The following is a 23,216-nucleotide window of genomic DNA, read 5'->3' as shown; positions in this document are numbered from 1 at the left end:
TTTGTGCTCATATAAATATAGCTGTGGTGAATAAAATTCATGAATATTTTGTTAAATCAACTTAAAAAAATAAATTCCTATGTCAAAATGTGCTTTAAAAAGAAGACATTAAGGAACTAGATAATGTGAGATAACAACATGATGGTCACATTTTTAAAAGTTCTTATCTGTCAGAGAGGCATACTGAAGTACTTATGTTAAAATGACATGATGTCTGGGATTTACTTTAAAATCCAGTGTAATTTTAAAAACCCAAATAATTAAAAAAAAGACATAAATCTCTGTGGGAGCAGGGCTTGGATTATTCACATGTGCCCGAGACCCTTGGACAGGACACGAGCCTTAAGTCATTTGCCATATGACATTCTTTCCTTCATCTGGGAAAAAGATGTACTTGACAGGCTATAATTAAAAGAACATGGTACCATTCCATTCTGAAGAAATAACTTCGTTTATGAAAAAGGGAGGGAACAAAATAAAAAGTTGCTCAACAAAGTTTTTATACTGTCATGATAAAGTATGTATACTTATTATTTTGCAATATTTCTATTTTTAAAGAGGACATACACCTCTCAGTGCCCATGCTGAGAAAGGAAAAGTTATAATTAGTTGTCATCACTGTCATTCATCTTAAGTATTAAGAGTGGAAGGCATGGAGAGAAATGAAACACATCCCTGGTGGAAATGTAAAATAGTGAAGCAGCTTTGGAAAACATTCTGGGAGTTCCTCGATAGGTTAAATATAGTGTTACCACATGACTCAGCAATTCTACTGAGACATAAAAATGTTACAAAAACTTGAACTTTAAATGTTTATAGCAGTTTATTCAGAATAGCCAAAAAGTGGAAGCAACCTAAATGCCCATCAACTGATGAATGGATAAATAGAATGTGGTATATCCATACAACAAAATACTATTTCACCATAAAAAGGAGTAAGGTATTGGCACATGATTCAACATGGATGAATCTTGAAATATTATGTGAAACAAAAGAAGCTAGTCACAAAATGCCACATATTGAATGATTCCATTTATATGGAATGTCCAGAATAGGCAAATCTATAGTCATGGGGATGTAACATGCAGCAGTGCGACTACTTAATAATATTGCACTGCATATTTGAAAGGTGCTAAGACAGTAAATCTTACCTTTTGCGAAAGCATGGATGGACCTGGAGAGTATTATGCTAAGTGAAATAAGCCAGTCAGAGAAAGACAAGTACCATATGATTTCACTCGTATGTTGAATCTCATGAACAAAATAAACTGACAAACAAAATAGAAACACATACATGGGTTTGGATTTATGGCAGGCCCGTCCTCCTGAGTCTCTCATAGTACCCCATATGCCAGGGCAAACCATGGCCTTGAACTATTGCCCAGCCTCTGCCTACAGGCTAAACACAGTGAAGCAGGTTGCACAGTGGGAAAAAATAGGTAAATATAGAAACAGACTCATATGGAGAACAGACTGACAGCTGTCAGACAGGAGGAGGGTTGGGGGGTTGAATGAAAAAGTAAAAGGATTAAGCAAAAAACAAACAAATAAGAACTCACAGACACAGACAACAGGATAGCATGGTGATTACCAGGAGGGAAGGGGTGCGGGGGAGGTAGAAGAGGGTATAGGGGGGATAATGGTGATGGAAGGAGACGTGACTTGGGGTGGTGAACACACAATGTACAGATAACGTATTATAGAATTGTACACCTAAAACCTATATGTTATTAACCAATGTCACCCCAGTAAATTCAATAAAAACGTTTTAAAAAATTATATAACTATGTGTGGTGACAGATGTTAGACTTATTGTGGTGGTTATTTTGCAATCTATAATATGAAATCATTACACTGTATAAATGAAATATAATGTTATATGTCAATTATACCTAAATAATAACTAACTAAATGAAAATAGAAAGAGGTGGGGGGGCGGGGGGCTGTTACCTTAAAAAAAAAAAAAAGAGTGGAAGGCTGGTCACCACACCTCTAAGGAAACATGGAACCCTATGGTCATGAGGCTAACCATGGTCAAATCTCTTTTATCTTCCCCTTGTAAAGTAGATGAAACTTGACTGCTTGATTTTTTATTTATTTATTTTTTAATGAAAGCAAGAAAGAAACCTCACCAGGAGAGAGCCATTCAGCAACTTTTTTTATTTTTTTTTATTTAGGGCTGGACGATCAGAATAGAGTTTCAGCTAATCTTTGACTTAGATTCTCCTATACCTATACTGCTGTGACCTCTCAAGACAATGTTGCAGACTAGAGGTTCACAGATGTGTGATGTTTAGCCTACAAAGTATATTAAAAATCCTATTATTCCATCTCATGGCACCTCTAACTTTTTTTTATCGCAGATGTAACTGAATATTTAGTTGTGTTTCATGCTTGTTCCCCCATCTAGATTAAAAACTCCAGGTGACACATATGGTCTTTTTCACTACTCTTCGTTTAGCACAGTACCTGACACAGCAGACACTCAATAAATATTGTTGAATGATAACAAATGAGTGAACAAATGAAGTGGAAAGGGATCAGGAAACAGGCAATCTTTAGGAGACAAAAATCCTCCTATGCCCTTTCTCACTGTGAAAGAAAGGATCACATGAGTTGGCATAGAGTTACTACAAATAGTTAGAAGCCTGTATGTTTGGAATATCCACAGGATGCTGGGTTCTGCCACCCTTGAGGAGATAATTAATTCACTGCTTTATACAGGGCTTTCCCAGACTTGGCCTTTACTATTCTAGTCCTTTCTCTGGCCCCTATCCTAAAATTCCATTTCACGGTCAGCAATGCAAAGGTCCTGAACCTGCCCGAGCGGTGCTGTGTGCATGGTGGCCCCCACAACACCCATGCACACAGCAAGGCGCAGCCCTTTGGAAACCGTCCTGCAAAACTCCACAGGGAGCGGAACAGAAAACAGCTTTGATTTTTATTAAAGTCTATTTTAAGGTATAGAGTTCCATTTTCTCAGTAAAACCAGAATGAAAACATCGAAAAAGTCAGAACTGGGATCACAACTACATTATTTCATATTTTATCAAGGATTCAATATCATCATATACAGTCCATATTAAAATTTACCCGACTGCCCCCCAAATGTCTTTTTTGTCTTTTTCCTCATATCTGGATTCCAATTAAAGTTCAAAATGGCATTTGGCAATTTTGTCTCTTTAGCCTCTTTTAGTTAGGAACAGCACGCCGCTTCCATTTTTCCTCGTGTCTCTAACGTTTTTTGTGTGTGTTTTTTTTCCCAGAGTTTAGGGCAGCTGGCTTATATTTGATTATTTCCTCATGATTAGATTCAGGTTTACATTTTTGACACAAACACTGTAAGTGATGAGTATTTCTTGTTGCATCACATCAGAAGGTGTAGAATGTCAGATTACCACATTGATGATGTTAAATTTGGTCTTTTGTTTGTGTTAACCCTCAAAACATTTTCCCCTTGTAATTAGTAAGTTAATAATTAAGTATTAATACAAAAATTTTAAGTTAATTTTCTTAGTGTGATAATGGTACGTGGCTATGTAGGAGAATATTTTTATTTTTAGGAGATGCAAGTTGGGATATTTATAAGAAAATGTCAAAAACTGCAATTTACTTGCAAATAAAGAATACTTGAGCAACTCTAGTTGCCCACAAATGTGAAAACCTAGATGAGATGGAGCAATTCCTTGAAAGACACAATGTGCCAAAACTCACACAAGAAGAAATTGACAATCTAAATAGGTCTAGATCTAGTCAAGAAATTGGATAAATTATTAATAAAATAATAATTGAAAACAGAAAGCGCCAGGCCCAGATGGGTTCACTGGTAAATTCTACTGAACACTTAAGGGAGAAATTAAATTAATTCTCTACAATCTTTCAGAAAAGAGAAGCAGAAGGAATACTTCCCAATTCATTCTATGAGGTCAGCATTACACTAATGCCAAAAATATTCAAAGAAAACTACAGATCAATATCTTTCATGAACATATAGATATAAAAATCCTCAACAAAATATTAGCAAATTGGATCTAGCAATGTATAAAAAGAATTATACACCACAACCAAGTGGGACTTATCACAGGTATGCAAGACTGGTTCAACATTTGACAATAAATAATGTAATCCATCACAGGCTAAAGAATAAAATTATATGATCACATCAGTAGATGCAGAAAAAGCATTTGACACAATCTAATACCCAGTCATGATTTTTAAAACCTTAGTATAAACCAAGAGAAGAACTTCCTCAACTTGATAGATAATTATATACCAAAAAAATCTACTGATAACATCACATAATTACAAAGAAGCTAGAAGCTTCCCTTCTAAGATCAAGAACAAGGACAGGATGACCCCTCTTCCCAGTCCTTTTCAACATGGCACTAGAAGTCCTAGCTAATGCAATAAAACAGGAAAAGGAAATAAAAGGCATACTGATAGGGAAGGAAGAAATAAAACTGTTTTTGCAGATGGCATGATCACCTATGCAGAAAATCTGAAAGAAATGACAACATACACACACACACACACACACACACACACACACACACACCCCAACAACAACAACTCCTGGAACTAATAAGCAATTATAGCAAGGTTGCAGAATACAAAGTTAACAGACAAAAGTCAATCACTTTCCTATAAACCAGCACTGAACAAGTGAAATTTGAAATTTAATGCAGAATATCATTTACATTAGTACCTCTCCCAAATGAAATAGTTGGGTATAAATCTACCAAAATATGTACAAGATCTAGATAAGGAAAACTACAAAACTCTGATGAACAAAATCAAGGATGAACTAAAGAAATGGAGAGATAGATATTCCATGTTAATGGGTAGGGAGACTCAATATTGTTAAGATGTCAGTACTTCCCAAATTGATCCATAGATTCAAGGAAATCCTAGTCAAACTCCCAGCAAGTTTTGTTGACATCAACAAACCGATTGCAAAGTTTATATGGAGAGGCAAAAGACCCAGAATAGCCAACACAATATTGTAGAAGAAGGCCTAAGTTGGAAGACTGGCACTACCCAACTTCAATTCTTACTATAAAGCTACAGTAAAATCAAGATAGTGTGGTATTGGCAAAAAAGTAAACAAATGGATAAGAGGAACAGAATAGAGAGCTCAGAAATAGACTCAAATAAATATAGTCAACTGATCGTTGACAAAGGAGCAAAGGCAATAATAATATGGAGAAAAAGATAGTCTTTTCAAAGAGTGATGCTGGACCAACAGGACACCCAAATGCAAAAAAAAAAAAAAAAAAAAAAAGATTCTAAAGACAGACCTTACACCTTTCATAAAATTAACTCAAAATGGATAACACAAAACTATAACATTTTTAGAAGACAGAGGAGAAAACCTAGATGATCTTGGGCGTGGCGGTGACTTTTAGATATAACACCACAGGTATGATCCATGGAAGAAAGAACAGATAAACTGGACTTCATTCAAATTAAAAACATGTGCTCTGTGAAGAGGATGAAAGACAAGCCGCAGTATGAAAGAAAACATTTGTAAAAGATAAAGAACTGTTATCTGATAAAGAACTATTATCCAAAATATACAAAGAACTCTTAAAACTCAACAATGAGGACAAAGACAACCCAATTTTTAAAATAGGACAAAGACCTTAACAAACACAATTGACTTAAAGACCTCATGAAACAAGATATACAGATGGCAAATAAGTACTATCTATAAAAAGGTGCCTCATATCATGTCAAAAGGGAATAAATAGTACATTAAAACAACGAGATACTATGCACTTACTAACATGGCCAAAATCTGGAACACAATAAGACCAAAAGCTGATGAGGATGTAGAGCAACAAGAACTCTCATTCATGGTTAGTGGGAATGCAAAACGATACGGCCACTCTGAAAGATAGTTTGGCAGTTTCTTACAAAACTAAATATACTCTTACCATATGATCCAGCGATCACATTTCTTAGTATTTATCCAAAGGAGATGAAAACTTATGTCCACACAAAAACCCACACACGGATGTTTATAGCAGCTTTACTCATAATTGCCAAAACTTGGAAGCAACCAAGATATTGTTTAGTATGTGAATGAATACACTGTGGTACCGCCAAACAACAGAATAAACTCATATAATAATAAATGCTAAAAAGAAATGAGCTATTGAACTATGAAAAGACTTGAAAGAACCTTAAATATATATTGCTAAGTGAAAGAAGCCAATCTGCAAATGCTACGGACTGTAGGATTCCAATATATGACATTCTGGAAAAGGCAAAAAACTACAGAGGTAGTAAAAATATCAGTGGATCGAGGAGATGGAGGAAGAAATTGATGAACAGGTGGGGCGCAGAGGACTTTTAGGGCAGTGAAATCATTCTGTATGATACTATAATGCTTTGTTTTTTATTAGACACTAGAGGCCTGGTGCACGAAATTCATGCACGGGGGTGGGGGAGAGGTCCCTCAGCCCAGCCTGCACCCTCTCCAATCTGGGACCCCTTGGGGGATGTCCGACTGCCAGTTTAGGCCCCAGGCAGTCAGACATACCCCTCACAATCCGGTACCGCTGGCTCCTAACCCCTCGCCTGCCTGCCTGCCTGATTGCCCCTAACTGCCTCTGCTTACCGGCCTGGTTGCCCTCTAACTGCCCCCCTGCCAGCCTGGTTGCCCCCTAACTGCCTCCCTGCTGACCTGGTCACCCCCTAACTGCCCCCCTGCTGGCCTGGTCGCCCCCTAAGTGTCTGGAAGGAAGTCGGATGTCCGGAAGATGTCTGGTCGACCCGGTCTAATTAGCATATTACCCTCTTATTAGTATAGAGTTCTCCAAAACCATAGAATGTTAACACCAAGAGTAAACCCTAATGCCGTGGTCGGCAAACCACGGCTCGCAAGCCACATGTGGCTCTTAGTCCCCTTGAGTGTGGCTCTTTCACAAAATACCACATGCGGGCACGCACATACAGTGTGACTGAAACTTTGTGGCCCATGAGCAGAAGTCGGTATTTTGCGGAAGAGCCGCATGTGGCTCGTGAGCCGTGGTTTGCTGAGCTGCAGTTTGCTGACCACTGCCCTAATGTAACCATGGACTTTGAGTGATGATGATGGGTCACTGGAGGTTCATGAACTGTAACAAATGCACCACTCTGGAGGGATGTTGAGAGTGGGCGAGGGGGTTAAAGAACATCTCTGTGCTTTCCCTTCGGTTTTGCTATGAACCTAAAACTGCTCTAAAAAAAGAGTCTTAAAAATGAAAACTCTGCAACTTAGTTTCAAATAATACAGAAAAATGTGTGTCTATCTATCTGCCTAGATAGATAGATAGATAGATAGATAGATAGATAGATAGATAGATAGATATAGAACAATGAGGAAAAACCTTAAAATGTTAACTAGAGACTCCAGTTGACAGGACTCTGACATTCATTGTACTACTGTTCTTTCAACTTTTCCACTGGTTTGTAATTTGTCCAAAGCAAAAGGTTGAGGTGAAACAAATAAAAAGGATTAACAAAGCCCTAAGACCAGAGCATGCAGGGCAACACTGAGATGCTGAAGTCTGAGCCAAAATCTATCCACTCTTTGGGGAAAAGAATGTAAAAAATCACAGGCAGCCCTAACTGGTTTGGCTCAGTGGATAGAGGGTCAGCCTGTGGACTGAAGGGTCCCAGGTTCAATTCCGGTCAAGGGCATGTACCTTGGTTGCGGGCACATCCCCAGTGGGGGGTGTGCAGGAGGCAGCTGATCAATGTCTCTCTTTCATTGATGTTTCTAGCTCTCTATCCCTCTCCCTACCTCTCTGTAAGAAATCAATAAAGTATATTTTTTTAAAAAAATCACAGGTAGCCCTGGCCAGTTTGGCTCAGTGGATAGAGCATCGGCCTGCGGACTGACGGGTCCTGAGTTCAATTCTGGTCAAGAGCACATACCTCGGTTGCAGGCTCCATCCCAAGCCCTGGCTGGAGCTTGTATGAGAGGTAACCAATCGATGTCTCTCTTACATTGATGTTTATCTCTCTCTCTGTCTCTCCCCGTCCCTCCCATTCTCTCTATCAATTGAAAAATATGCTCGGGTGAAGATTAAAAAAAAAAAAATCATAGGCAGGATGCAACCAGAAGTCAAAAATATAGCCACTAGAGTTAGATTAGATGTCAATCTACAGACTGCGGTGACGGAGAAGGCATTGACCTGCAGTTAGAACACTTAAGCCCCGTCCACTTCCTCCTTTCTCACTTCCATTTTCCTACTTATGAGAGCATGCGAAACTAATTCAGAAATCCATTAATATAGTGGTTTTTTAAAAAAATAAAGCAGGGTTGCCCTGACCGGTTTGGCTTGGTGGATAGAGCGTCAGCCTGCGGACTCAAGGGTCCCAGGTTCGATTCCGGTCAAGGGTGTGTACCTTGGTTGCGGGCACAGCCCCAGTAGGGAGTGTGCAGGAGGCAGCTGATTGATGTTTCTCTCTCATCGATGTTTCGAACTCTCTATCCCTCTCCCTTCTTTTCTGTAAAAAAATCAATAAAATATAATTAAAAAAATAAAAATTAAAAAAATAAAGGCAGTATTAGCCAAAAGAGAAAAAAATATTTCCCCATTTTTTCAATCTATTGACCAACTGCGCTAAATGAAAGTAAAAATCATTAAACTAAAAAACCACATAGAATAGGAAAGGGCACAGAGAATGTTGAGAAAGAGAAAGGCGTCAGCAATCAGAAAGGAAGGTTGGTTCTGACAGAGTTCTAGATCTCAGGAAGTTTGTGTGTCAGGAGCAAAAGTGCATACACTCAGAGGATGAAAACCTGGGCTGCCGCTGCTAGATAATGTTCAGTTTCAAGTGAGCCGACTTCTGTATTCCCTCTTTTCTTATTTTTTCTTTTAACTTCCACGTCCTTGGGGGAGAGAAAAATAATGTCCCAAATCTAGGAGCACACACCTTGAAAGGGAACAATCTTCTGTAAAACAAGAAGTGTCCATTTGTCTAAGAAATCTGTTTTCCTGAAATTAATGGTATAATCATCGCAACTGTACCCACCATTAGCCTGGAGGGTGAAGTACTATACTCACATACACAAAACACACAGCCACGAGAAAATGGCCTAGAAAGAGACACCCCAAACTTTTAAGGACGGGATATATAACTTTTCTAGTTTATTCTGTATATTTATTTGTTGAAGTTATTTAGATGAGCATGCATTCATGTATATCTTATAATTTCAGGCTATTAATGCTGTAGCATATGTTACACAATTTTGAAAACTTTTAAAAATGTGATATCTACATCAATGTGACTCATTATATACAAAAAGGGGGAAAGACAAGACATAGAAAAAAGTTCAGGAGAAAATAAAATGAAAATTACCTCATATTGCCTCTGAACTTTAGGTATTTATTCCAAAATGAGCCTTATTTTGTAATGGCTCAAACACAGTTTTATTTAAAACTATAATTTCTGAGTTCTGGTCTAATTTTTAAGTCACTGAGTCAAAAGTGATTTCCAAAACGATACCACCCAAAAATCTTCCTTATTTAAATATAAATGATTTCCAAGAGTCTATTTTATATATTTTGTGGAGGTTTTTTGTTTTTTTAGAGAAAGAGAAACACTGATCAGTGGCCTAACACACGAGCCCCCATTGGGGATCAAACCCACCACCTCTTCATGTACAGATGGCTCTCCAACCAACTGAGTCACACTGGCCAGGGCAAGAATCTATTTTATAACATACTAGAGGCCCTGTGCAAAAAATTTGTGCGCTCAGGGGGAGGGGAGGGTCCCTCAGCCTGGCCTGTGCCCTCTCCCAGTCTGGGACCCCTTGGGAGATAACGACCTGCTAGCTTAGGCCTGCTCCCAGGTGGCAGAGGGCAGGCCCAATCCCTAGGTGCAGCCCCTGGTTGGGCTCAGAGCAGGGCCGATTGGGGAGTTGGGGCGCCGCCCCCTGTCATGCACAGAGCAGGGCAATCGGGAGGTTGTGATGCCACCCTCAGTCACGCTCAGGGTAGGGCCGATTGGGGGGTTGGGGCACCGCCCCCTGTCACACTCAAGGCAGGGTCAATGGGGAGGTTGCAGCACCACCCCCTGTCACTCACAGAGCAGGGCCCATCAGGGGGTTGGGGCGCCGCCCTCTATCACCCACAGAGCAGGGCCAATCAGGGGGTTGGGGCACCGCCACTCTCACACTCAGGGCAGGGCTGATGGGGAGGTTATGGCTCTACTCCGTCACACACAGAGCAGGGCCCGTGGGGGGGGGGGCGGGGGGGGTTGGGGCGCCGCACCCTGTCACACACAGAGCCACAGGGCAATCAGGGGGTTGGGGAGCTCCCCCCTATCAGGCACAGAGCAGGGCTGATCAGGGGGTTGGGGCGCCTTCCCCTGTCACGAACAGAGCAGGGCAGATAGGGAGGTTGTGGCCCCGCCCCCTGTCACACACAGAGCTGCAGGGTGATCAGGGGGTTTGGGCGCTGCCCCCTGTCACGCTGATCCCGGTGCCGGGAGGCCTTGCGGCTCCACTGATCCCGGTGCTGGGAGGCATATTACCCTTTTACTATATAGGATAGAGGCCTGGTGCACGGGTGGGTGCTGGCTAGTTTGCCCTGAAGGGTGTCCTGGATCAGGGTGGGGTCCCCACTGGGGTGCCTGGCCAGCCTGGGTGAGGGGATGATGGCTGTTTGCAGCTGGTCACACATCCTTCAGGGTGGGGGTCCCCACTGGGGTGCCTGGCCAGCCTGGGTGAGGGGCTGAGGGCTGTTTTCAGGCTGGGGGTGACTGAAGCTCCCAACCGCTCCTTTTTTTCTTTTTCTTTTTTTTTATTCTGGGCCAGCTTTAGCTTTGAGGCTTGGCTCCAGCTCTTAGGCCTCCGCTGCTGAAAGTAGGTTTCTGGCCTTTGCTTACAATGTTGCGATCCTGCTGGCTGAAGCCCGGCGGACTAAAGCAGGTTTCTGGGGTTTTGTTTAGCTTCTATATTTGTTCAATAGTTGCTTAGAGTTGCAGCTCAGAGGCCTGCAGCGGCAGGCGGGGAACGTTGGAGTCCTCCCTCACTGAAGCAAGCAAGCCTCATGTTAGTTTCAAGCTGCCTGGCTGCTGGCCGCCATCTTGGCTGGCAGTTAATTTGCATATTGCCCCGATTAGCCAATGGGAAGGGTAGCGGTCGTACGCTAATTACCATGTTTCTCTTATTAGATAGGATGGAAAAAGGTCTCTAACTTGTGTTCTAAACCAATCTATTTATTGCAGATGTAGTTCAGCATTCATTTTAGATATGATATATTCCAAATTTTTATGTATATATAAATAAGTGCACATACTTATTGCTCAAGCACCAAGTGGCGGCTGCCGGCCCCCATCACCCCTAAGTGCTTCACCACCTCCCCCTGCTCCTGAGGGGCGATCAGGGCAGCAGCCACCACTCACACCCGCTGACAGCACCGCCCCACTCGCACCTGCTGCTGGCGCCGGACCCCAATTGCTCTGCGCAGCCAGTGCCATCAGCATGTGGGAGCAGCAGCACTGAGAGTGGGGCTGCAGGGGACCGTGGCGGGAGGGGCCCAGTGGGGGTGCGGAGGATGGGCCGACCCACCCCTGTGCCCACCTCAGCCTCGTAGCCCACAGTTCCTTTCAAGGTGCACAAATTTGTGCGCTGGGCCCCTAGCATATAAATAAGTGCACATGCTTATTGCTTAAAGGGAAAGAGCCAGGAAAAAGTGGAGGATGGAAATGTCGGAGAGAACTGATGGTTAAAGACAATTAAATGAGGGACAAAAGAATTCCACTGGACTTGACCACTGGAAAAAACAGGGAGGGCGAAGACCTGATTGAGGCAGTCAGGGATGCAAAGCACTGAAATGCTGTGGATGATAGCCTTGTGACTGTGACAGATGGGGCTGCCAGGACAGTCTGAGATCAGAACATGAAGGGCTTTCTACGGCACAAGAGGAAGTTCCTGACACTTCCTGCTAGAGAGCAGAACTCAGGGCTTTTGGCTCTGAGACTGAACTTCACTTGATTTAATATCCCAAGGACTTGGCGAAGTATCTGGTATTCAGAAATGTTTGCTAAATTGAATAATTTATTCTCCCTTCTAAGCTACAAGAACAAGACAAGATGTTGTCAGATGCTTTGTTTTTAGTATTAACAGTCAGTCAGTAACTTCTCAAATAACTTTCATTCCTATTCTCATTTCCAAGATAGTTTCTTTTTCTCCAGTAACTGTCTAGTCCAGGGGTGGGCAAACTTTTTGACTCGAGGGCCACAATGGGTTCTTAAACTGGACCGGAGGGCCGGAACAAAAGCATGGATGGAGTGTTTGTGTGAACTAATATAAATTCAAAGTAAACATCATTACATAAAAGGGTACGGTCTTTTTTTTCAATAGTTTTATTCATTTCAAACGGGCCGGATCCGGCCCGCAGGCCGTAGTTTGCCCACAGCTGGTCTAGTCCTTTTATATCCCCCATGCCAGCCATGCTAGACTTTCCATAGTTTTCCAAATATGCCATGCTCTTTCACACTTTGTGCCTTTGCCAAAATTGCCCCTAATTTATGTGTTCTAAGCCAATCTATTTATTGCATATATATTTAAGCACTCATTTTGGATATAAAATATATTCCCAATTTTTATGTATATACTAGAGGCCCAATGCATGACATTCGGGAGGGGGGGGGTCCCTCAGCCCGGCCTGTGCCCTCTCGCAGTCTGGGACCCCTCAGGGGGTGTCCGACTGCCGACTTAGGCCTGTGGGGGAGGGGGGGGAAGCAGGCCTAAGCCAGCAGTCGGACATCCCCCGAGTAGTCCTTAGCGCTGCCACAGAGGTAGGAGAGGCTCCCGCCACTGCTGCTGCACTCGCCAGCCATGAGCCTGGCTTCTGGCTGAGCGGCGCTCCCCCTTTAGGAGCGCACTGACCACCAGGGGGCAGCTCCTGCGTTGAGCATCTGCCCCCTGGTGGTCAGTGTGTGTCATAGCAACCAGTCATTCCACCGTTTGGTCGATTTGCATATTAGCCTTTTATTATATAGGATAAGTAAGCATGCTCTCTGCACTCCTCTTTATGCTTCTCTACTCAGCTCAGATACCCCCTCCACTGAGCAGCCTCTCCAGACATTCTCTCCATCCCTGAATTTCCCCAGTTGGGGAAACACTGGGGCAGTTAGTATCCCTGCCTCCCACACTCTGTCTCACCCGTACTCCACTCTGCTGCCAGTTATCTTCCTAAAATGCAAATCTGACCACATTCGTTTCCTGCTCAACATGCTTTCACCAGCAGCTTCCGTCTGGCACAAAGTCCAAACTCAGCATTCCATTCAAGACTGTCTCCTGGCTCTTTTCCAGGTCCCTACACCTTTATTCAGGGAATTCTTTCTGCCTAAAACGCACCTCTCACCTATTCATTCATACTTCAAGTCCAGGCTTGAGAGCCTCTTCCTCTACAAAGCCTTTCCTACACCCATCCCCTAACACTGCACTTCAAGACCCAATGACCCACTCCTTGTGTAACGGTACCAGTCTTCCCTTCCTATGTGCCCCACAATCCCCTTCATTAATTTTTTATTATGATATTTACTTTATTTTTAAATATCAATTAAGGAAGACTGTAAGATTTCAGTGTTTTTACAGGAGAGTAGGGGCTTTTTAGAAGGTTAGTGAGCACTGTCCACACAGCTCTACATCCCTCTGTCTTGGCATATGTAACATTTGGAGCCCTTCTTTTTAAACAGATCTAATCAGATTATAATTCCTCAAAAGTAGGGACTAAGGCTTATTTAGTTTTTATCTTAAGAGTCTAGTACAGTAACTATCTTAATAAGTATAATTAAGTGGCAGTGAAATGAACTTCGCTGAGGAAATAATAAAGGACAATTTTGAATTCTAGGTACTCAAATAGAAATTCCAGAAGAAACTTCTGTGTTCTGGTCATTCTCCTCCACACAGAAGCCCAGAATTTCCACCAGGCATCTCCATTAAGTGGAAGGACCTTCAATGGCCCTGCTGCATCAAATATGAACCTGCATACCGGACACTGAGGCCCTCGATACCTGCCTCCACCCTCCCTCTCCCATCTTCTGTCTCACTACCCCTCACCCACACCGTTCTTCACGTCACTCTCAGCGGTCATACTTGCTTCAGAAATACTGCCAACGTTCTACTTCTCTGGAGTCCCTTCCCCAGGTGCCCAGATGCCACACCCCACCTGCCAGGGTCCCTGCGTCAGAGCCCCACTTCCCCAAAGGCTCTCTGGACTTCGCTTCTTCCTTCTGATCTCTGACACACTTTACCTGGCCCCGTCTCACCCTTGGCTCCTTCCTGTGAGCCTCAGCGTTCAGTGTGCAAACTTCTCAGGCCCCGTCCCTCCCTCCTACGTGCCCCACACGGCCCAGACCAAAGCTGAAGACGTAAGCAGCTGACACTCAGCAGTGGTACTGCTGAGTGACAGCATGTCACTGATATCTCTGCCCTGGCTTCTCTCGCACCCACTCAGCGCTGCCTGGGTGGCATTTACCTGAATCCCCGCAAGCAGCCTTCAGTGCTATACGCATGAGCATTTCTTTGTAGTCCCTGTCTCACGGCTACCTCCGTGTCACCACGAGGGAGACATTCCTGCTGCAGCTGAGGGAGAGAGAAGACCTGTTTTCATAGCCACGTGACAGGATCAGAGGCTTTGCAGTTTTCTTCTGTACCACCACCCCCACACACACACATCTGAAGTTATTTTGCCTTTTTGCCTTTCCTGAGCTAAGAATTCTTAAGTTTTCAGTTCTTTAATACTCTGCTCCATCCCTTCTCTCTAGTAAAATTTTGCCTTCCCCAGTCTGTTAAAATACCCCCAGGTAAAGAAAACCATAACATTATGATGGTGGAAATTTAAATATGTAACTCTGGGAAATTAAAAAACATATAGTTTTGAAGTGTCTTTAATTCCTCAGTAATGATGAAATCTGGCCACCACAAGGGTATGAGCAACATAATACTGTAGCAATGAGGGTTATATTCCTTCCTTCCCCCCTGACCACACTACTGCTCTAGTAGATCCCCAGGAGACAGGAAGGCCCCGTGACTGGGGTCTGGTCAATGAACCGCGGTTTGCAAGCCATCACCTGCAGGCCTGGCCCAGAGAGGCCCTCTGCGTATCCTCCAAGTTCTCGCCCCTTTCTCCTGTGTGCTAGATCAGAGGACCCAGTGGAGGATTCAAGGCCCTAGGAGTGGGCGGGGTGACCAGATGGAAGGAATCTGTGTCCCTGAATGTATGAGGTGGAACAGAACTCCTTCCCCAGCCCCCACACATCTGCACTAGATTGTGACAGGAAAGAAAAAAACCTTCACTGTCCGGCCATTGGCATTTTGGGGGTAGTCGGTAACAGGAGGGAGCCAGCCCTGACTGAAATGACATTATCATGAATTCTTAAAGTTAAAAATAACAATTATTCCCATGTTTTACTTACAAGCAACTCTGTCTACAGCGATCCTTGGTTACGCCACACGAGCCATATTACTATTTCCCTTCCGGGTGACTTGGGCACAGGGGAAGCTACAGTGTGCCCCTCAGATTGGCAGGACCGGTCTGCTGCTGGGATCATTTCTTTTCAGGAAATGCCTTGGCTGAGACAGCTGTCTTGCCCAGAGTCATGTCTTTCCAGGGTGACCTCCTCTACTGACTAGTGGTGTCCAATGACAGGTCAAGGAGAAACTCCCGGTATAAAGGCACAGCCCCTGTCCCCTAACTCAGAAGGACGAGCTAGCCCCACTTCACATCCCTGCGGGGCTGGCTGAGACCTTTCTTGGGGCTGAATCCCAGTCCAACTTGTCCTCTGTGCAATCATGCTTCCTTCTCCTCCCTTCCCATCTGTTTCCTTGCAGGATCATTGGTCCCCAAACCACTCCCTAATAAGCTTTCCACACTCTAATCTCTGTCTCAGAATCACTTCCCTATGACCCAACCTGAGACAGGCACTGTATCCTTGATGCAGTATCATGTTACCCAACTCTGCCTCAGTATATGGCACCAATCCCAGCTTTTCCAATCAAAAATGAACATATGCAAAATCACACTGGGATGGAAGCTTGAAAACTGAGACTCTCCAGAGAAATTCAGAATGTATTATACTATTAAAAAACTAATGCTTTGCAAGAAAATAAATGAGACCACATTTTGACAGCCCCTTTGAGAAAGGGAGCTTTGAAATTATCCCAACGATAATATCACCACCTTGCTTGTCATCAAATAAAGAAATTATTAAGTATATAACGAAGAGCCATGTAACAAAAGTTACTGAGGATCTATTATCCATCTGTGCGGGTACCTGGTATTACAATTAGGGCAGTTACTTCTTGCATGCTCACCACAACACAGTGCTAAGAGCTTTACACACACTCACTCATTAAATCTTTCACTCGTTTTGCAGGTGATAAAACTCAGGTTCAAAGAACAAATACATTACCAAGTCACAGACTAGGACTCAAAGCCAGAACAAGTTTACTCCAAAGCCTCAACTCTCTGGTATGTCTTGCACATTGCAATTATGTCTTGCATAGTTAAGCTCTGAGACAGTTCAAGTACTGTAACTGGTTCACTAAGTAATTTGCAAGAAGGGAGGGAGAGCAAAAGGCAGTATTAGGGTATCCCCCAAAAAAGTGTACAAACACTTTGAATAATTATAAAGGCAGTGTTTATTAAAATACATTTCATTTTCAAAATTGACCTATCAGCTGTTCAAGTGTGTATACATCTTTTGGGACGCCCTGTATGTCATTCCAAAATCTATGTTCTCTCCTTCACCTCGCTATTGCTTCCACTGGTGACAGATATAGGGGCACATGGTTTAATGAATGAGTTAAAGAACAATCCCATACACGACGTTGCCAGAAGGAAGATACGCAGCACAAGCCTGTCCTGTGGCAATCCAAAGGTTCTCCTGCCCTCTTGTGGCTCCAGGCGACTGCTACATAGCAAAGCTCTATTAAAAAGCTAAAATACCATATAAAGGCACTTGGCAGTCAAACCAAAACAGCAGGGGACAACTGTGATTGGCTCAAAATGGAGTAAATTTAATAATGTAAAAATCTGATTTTTCCACTTTTTCGTGCCAACTATTGCTGGTAATAAAAAAGCTCATAATAAGAATAAGAATACTGGAGCTCAAAGAAAAAAATCAGTATTCTGCAATGGTAATAAAGAATAATAACCATGCCCTAACCTGTTTGGCTCAGTGGACAGAGCGTCGGCCTGCGAACTGAAAGGTCCCAGGTTCGATTCCGGTCAAGGGCACATGCCCGGACTGTGGGCTCCATCCCCAGGGGGGGACTTGCAGGAGGCAGCCAATCCATGATTCTTCTCTCATCATGGATGTTTCTCTCGCTCTCTCCCTCTTCCTTCCTCTCTGAAATCAATAAAAAATATTTAAAAAATAATAACTAGCTATATGTATTCAGAACAATGATAAAAATTTAAAACATTCTAACCCCAAACAAAACTCCTGATCCTTGCTTTTTACACATAATATAAAGACTGTCCCCCCCAAATGTATACACACACTCTGAACAATTATCAAGGTAGTGTTTATTAAAATATACTTCATTTTCAGAATTGAGCTACCAGCTGTTAAAGTGTGTGTACATTTTGGGGGGACACCCTGTATTTTAGAAATCTTATCCTATCAGCATATACAGAGCCTCCTCATTCTTCAGGTGCAGAACACCCCATTGGATAGCTGAACTTGGCCCCTACTGATGAACAGTTAGGTTACTTCCAAGCTTTTGTTATTAAAAACAATGATGCGCCCTGACCAGTTTGGCTCAGTGGATAGAGCAGTGATGGCGAACCTTTTGAGCTCGGCATGGCAGCATTTTGAAAAACCCTAACTTAACTCTGGTGCCGTGTCACATACAGAAATTTTTTGATATTTGCAACCATAGTAAAACAAAGGTTTATATTTTTGATATTTATTTTATGTATTTAAATGCCATTTAACAAAGAAAAATCAACCAAAAAAATGAGTGTCATAGGTTCGCCATCACTGGGATAGAGTGTCGGCCTGCAGATTGAAGGGTCCCAGGTTCGATTCTGGTCAAGGGCATGTACCTTGGTTGCGGGCACATCCCCAGTAGGGGTTGTGCCAGGAGGCAGCTGATCGATGTTTCTCTCTCATCGATGTTTCTAACTCTCTATCCCTCTACCTTCCTCTCTGTAAAAAAATCAATAAAATATATATATATATAAATATATATATTTTATTGATATATATATATATAAAACCAATGATGCAACAAACAAACAAAAAATGCTGCAGTGAGTACTACTGTACATAGATCATTTTGCAAGTACCCAGAAATGCCTGTAGATGAATTCCTAGAAGTGGAAATGCTGGGTCAAAGGGCGCACACATGCCCTCGCATTCCTTCCTTTTTGAAACTTCTTCCTACGACTTTCCCTCTCTCTCTGGCAGCTCAGGCTTCTTAAAAGTTTAAGAACCACTGCCCTAACCGGTCTTGCTCAGTGGATATAGCCTCAGACTGGGGACTGAAGGTTTCCGGGTTTGATTCTGATCAAGGGCACATGCTTGGGTTGCGGGCTCAATCCCCAATGTGGGACATGCAAGAGGCAGCTGATCAATGATTCCCTCTCATCACTGATGTTTCCATCTCTCTCTTCCTCTCTGAAATTAATAAAAAAATATATTTTTAAAAGTTTAAGAACCACTGTTTACTCAGGGTGACTTTGAAGGAGTGACCACATGCTGCTCACCCCTTAGTTGGTAGCTCCCAAAGATTTGATCCTTGTCCTCTTTCACCCTGTATCCTCTCTCCCAGCTATCAGTTTTTTTCCTTGAAGACAACCAAAGTTATTATTTCTGGGTATTGTGCTTCCAGAGTTATGTTATATACAGGTGTGCAAATCCTATAATAAAAGGGAAATATGCAAAATGACCCTAACAGCAGACGACTGGGAATTACTGGTCACTATGACACACACTGACCACCAGGGGGCAGACGCTCAATGCAGGAGCTGCCCCCTGGTGGTCAGTGCACTCCAACAGGGGGAGCTCTGCTCAGCCACAAGCCAGGCTGATGGCTGCCAGCACAGCGGTGGTGGCGGGGGCCTCTCCCTCCTCCTCAGCAGCACTAAGGATGTCCAACTGCAGCTTAGGCCTGCTCCCCGCTGGCAAGTGGACATCCCCCGAGGGCTCCCGGGCTGCCAGAGGGATGTCTGCCAGCTTAGGCCCGATCCCCCAGGGAGCAGGCCTAAGCTAGCAGGTGGACATCCCCTGAGGGGTCCCAGACTGTGAGAGGGCACAGGCCGGGCTGAGGAACCTCCCGAGTGCACAAATTTTTGTGCACTGGGCCTCTAGTACATATATAATACATATGCCTGCGTATGTACAAATATGAACATACATATACAAGACTTCCCCCCTTTTTATATAAATAACTAGAGGCCCGGTGCACAAAATTTACGCACGGTAGGGTCTCTAGGCCTGGCTGGCAATCAGGGCCCATCTGTGGGGCAATCGGGGGGCCCCCACTGGCACCCGCCTTGGTTGGCCTGGGGCCTGTGGGCTGTAGGCAGCTCTTGCATTGAGCGTCTGCCCCTGGTGGTCAGTGCGCCTCATAACAACCGGTTGTTCTGCTGGTCATTCGGCCGTTTGGTCAATTTGCATATTAGGCTTTTATTGAACAGGATAGCATTTCCATCTCAAATTGAAGCAGTTTTAAAGGGATACCTCCAAGCAGCAGCCATCACAAGAGATAAAATTGTGGTCCAAAACATTTTCAAACAACAGTTATTTGCCTGACAACTGGAGCGAACCTGAAGGAGGAGATCAGATTAAAAGGACTATCTGCCCTGGCCAGTGTGGCTCAGGTGGTTGGATATCGTCCTGTACACTAAAAAGTCAGGGCACATACCCAGGCGCAGGTTCAATCCCTGCTCAAGGCACATGTAAGAATCAACCAATGCCCTAATCCCGGGGTCGGCAAACTGTGGCTCGCGAGCCACATGCAGCTCTTTGGCCCCTTGATGTGGCTCTTCCTAAGCCTTAGGAGTACCCTGATTAAGTTAATAACAATGTACCTACCTATATAGTTTAAGTTTAAAAAATTTGGCTCTCAAAAGAAATTTCAATCGTACTGTTGATATTTGGCTCTGTTGACTAATGAGTTTGCCGACCACTGCCCTAATCGGTTTGGCTCAATGGATAGAGCGTCGGCCTGCGGACTGAAGGGTCACAGGTTTGATTCCGGTCAAGGGCATGTACCTTGGTTGCAGACACATCCCCAGTAGGGGGTGTGCAGGAGGCAGCTGGTCAATGTTTCTCTCTCATCAATGTTTCTAACTCTCTATCCCTCTCCCTTCCTCTCTGTAAAAAGTCAATAAAATATATTTTTTTTTAAAAAGAAAGAAAATGCAAATCAAGTCCAATTTAAAAAAAAACGAACCAACCAATGAATGCACAAATAAGTGAAACAACAGATGTTTCTCTCTCTCTCTCTCTCTCTCTCTCTCAAAATCAATAAATAAAAAATAAAACGTATTGTCTCCCATCCTGGCCTACTATTTCAAAAGGTCTCGGAAAGTACCCACAAATTAATTCAAGAGCTAGAGGAAGTATGGAGCAGAGGTCAATAAGTAAAAGATCAGAGTCTAAATATGATCTTTGGCAGCTGTGGTTAGTCATGTAGGAAAAATTTGTTTGATTTTACTTTTTTTTAATGAAAGTTTTCTAACTACATAAAAGTAAAGAGAAGAGTGTAATAAGCCCTGTCCTACAGATTAAACAATTATGCAAAACATTTTGCTACTGGCTTCCTGGTTGTTAGGTCAGAGAGAGCCCAGGATCAGATACATGCAGACATGTGATGAGACAATGGACTTCCCCTGGGATTTCTCACAGATCAATGTGCCAGACACAGATACCGGCTTCTTCTCCCTGAATCCACATACCCCCACACAGATAGGGACTTCTTCTGAAACCCCCGCCCATCCCCTGCAGCAGAGAATTCCTCAGCTCATGTCCCCGCCCCTCACCCAACTGCAGTATAAAAAAAGCGCCCCCCTCCCTGTTGGCATGAATCCAGGTGCCCTGTCCTGGGGGTACGTGGGTCTCCCGGGGACGCAGAATAAACCTTTTCCTTTCCTTTCTTTTCTGATTCACTGGACTCTATTTCTTGCGCCGCCTCCTGAGCCACCTAACCTAACAGTGGTTTTATTCCTTCATTCTCTCCCCTTCCTTCCCTGGCCCCTCTTTCTTTCTCCCTCTCTGTTTTTTGGCTACATAGTTTTATCAAACTGACATCATGCTGTTTCATCCCTAAATAGTTCTTCTGGTCATAATTATAAAATACATTTTCTTACATGATCCCAATATCATTATCACATCTAACAAAGTTAGTAACTTCTTAGCTCAGTCCACATTCATATTTCAATTATTTTTAAAAAATCTTTTTACAGTGAGCCTCTTAAGTTTTAATGGAACTATATAGCCAAAGAAATTCCATACCCAGCCAGCAATAGCCTGTGACTATTAAATCTTAACAGAATTCCAGTCTCAATCCCCCACCAACAGGAAATGAACTGCTCAAGTTGTACACTTCCAGGAGGGGCATTCCTCCCACGGCCGGCCTGATGGCCCACCCTGACGTGGCCTTGGCAGGTAACAGTTAAAGAAGAACCATCCTATACCCTTTAGTTTCTTCCTTCTAGCCCACCAGTCCTAAATGAGCAGGAATCTGCTGTCTCCACAGATTTGCCTATTTTGAACATTTCATACAATATACGGTCCTTTGTGACTAGCTTCTTTCACTTAGCATAATGTTTTCAAGCTTCATTCATATTGTAGGACATCAGTATCTCATTCATTTTTATTGCTGAATAACATCCCATTGTATAGACCAGCGATCTTCAACCGTTTTCATCTCACAGTACACATAAACTACTAAAATTCTGCAGCACACCAAAAAATATACTTCTTGCCAATCTGACCAAAAATAAGTATAATTTTGATTCAGTTACACCAGACAGCTATTGTTGTGTTGGCTGTTCTCATTTTTTTATTTGACAATCTAAGGGAAAAGAGATAAAAATAGTAAGGTATTGCATGTTTTTTAAAAATTCTTGTGGCACACCAGTATGCCTGCCATGGCACACCAGTTGAAAATCGCCGGCAGACATACCACTTTTATTTATCCCATTCACCAGCTGGTGGACTATTGGGTTATTTACACTTTTTGGCTATTAGGAATAATGCTTCTATGAAAGCTCACATACAAGTTTTAATGTGGACATATGTTTTCATTTCTCTTGAGTTTATATACCTAGGAGTGGAACTGCTGGGTCAAATGGTAATTCTATATTTAACTTTTTAAGGAACTGCCAGACTGTTTTCCAAAATGGCTACACCATTTTACATTCCCACGATCTGGGTATGAGGGCTCCAATTTCTCCACATCCTCGCCAACACTTGCTATTATCTGTCATTTTTATTATAACCATTCTAGTGGGTGTTAAGTGGTATCTCACTGCAAATTTGCATTTCCCTAGTGACTAATGATGTTGGACATCTTTTCAAGTGCTTATTGACCATTTGTATATCTTTGTTGGAGAAATGGCTATCCAGGTCCTTTGCCCATTTTAAAAATTGGATTGTCTTCTTATTGTTGAATTATAAGAGTTATGCCTTCTATTCTTTCCCATTTTTTCCATTGAGAATAAAAGGTTGCTAACCATCAAAAAGAGCATTGATTGTTTTTTTCTTATAGCAAAAAGTAACCACCAGAACTACTTTAAAACCCAACCAAATCCATCAACAACAGCTTCACTTCAGTGACGACTGTTCTGAAAGTCATCCTATTCAACAACAGCCTTATTCATGTAATTGGGAATCCACAGCTAAAGGTCAACCAATCCCTAAACACTCTCACTTCTGAAAGTCCCCCAATCCCTGAACTCCACTTTTTTGAAGACTCAAGAATACAGTGGTTCTTAGATTTCTGATATTAGACCCTTTCACACTCTTAAAACTTACTAAGGACTCCAAAGTGTTTGTGTATGTGGATGAATGATTTTATTAATACTAGAGGCCTGGTGCACAAAATTTGTGCACGGGGAGGGGGGGGGGCGGGGCGGGGAGTGTCCCTCAGCCCAGCCTGCACCCACTCCAATCTGGAACCCCTCGGGGGATGTCCGACTGCTGATTTATAGGATCAGGCCTACACCGGCAGTCGGACATCCCTCTCACAA

General features: G+C 43.0%; 1 protein-coding gene and 1 non-coding gene across 5 annotated transcripts in view; one reads left to right on the top strand and one right to left on the bottom strand.

Annotated features, from left to right (window-relative positions):
• Positions 1-23,216, bottom strand: part of ST3GAL3 (ST3 beta-galactoside alpha-2,3-sialyltransferase 3) — a 166,812-nt gene that overhangs the window by 119,383 nt on the left and 24,213 nt on the right. The gene's annotated exons all lie outside the window — the stretch shown is intronic.
• On the top strand, positions 1,293-1,428 carry LOC132232181 (small nucleolar RNA SNORA42/SNORA80 family). The gene has a single exon (XR_009452323.1). It is a non-coding gene; the product is annotated as a small nucleolar RNA SNORA42/SNORA80 family (small nucleolar RNA).

Source organism: Myotis daubentonii, chromosome 3, assembly GCF_963259705.1.
Source record: "Myotis daubentonii chromosome 3, mMyoDau2.1, whole genome shotgun sequence".
NCBI classification, from domain to species: Eukaryota; Metazoa; Chordata; class Mammalia; order Chiroptera; family Vespertilionidae; genus Myotis; species Myotis daubentonii.
The sequence above is the reverse complement of the archived record's forward strand: the minus strand, read 5'-3'. Positions and strand labels throughout refer to the sequence as shown.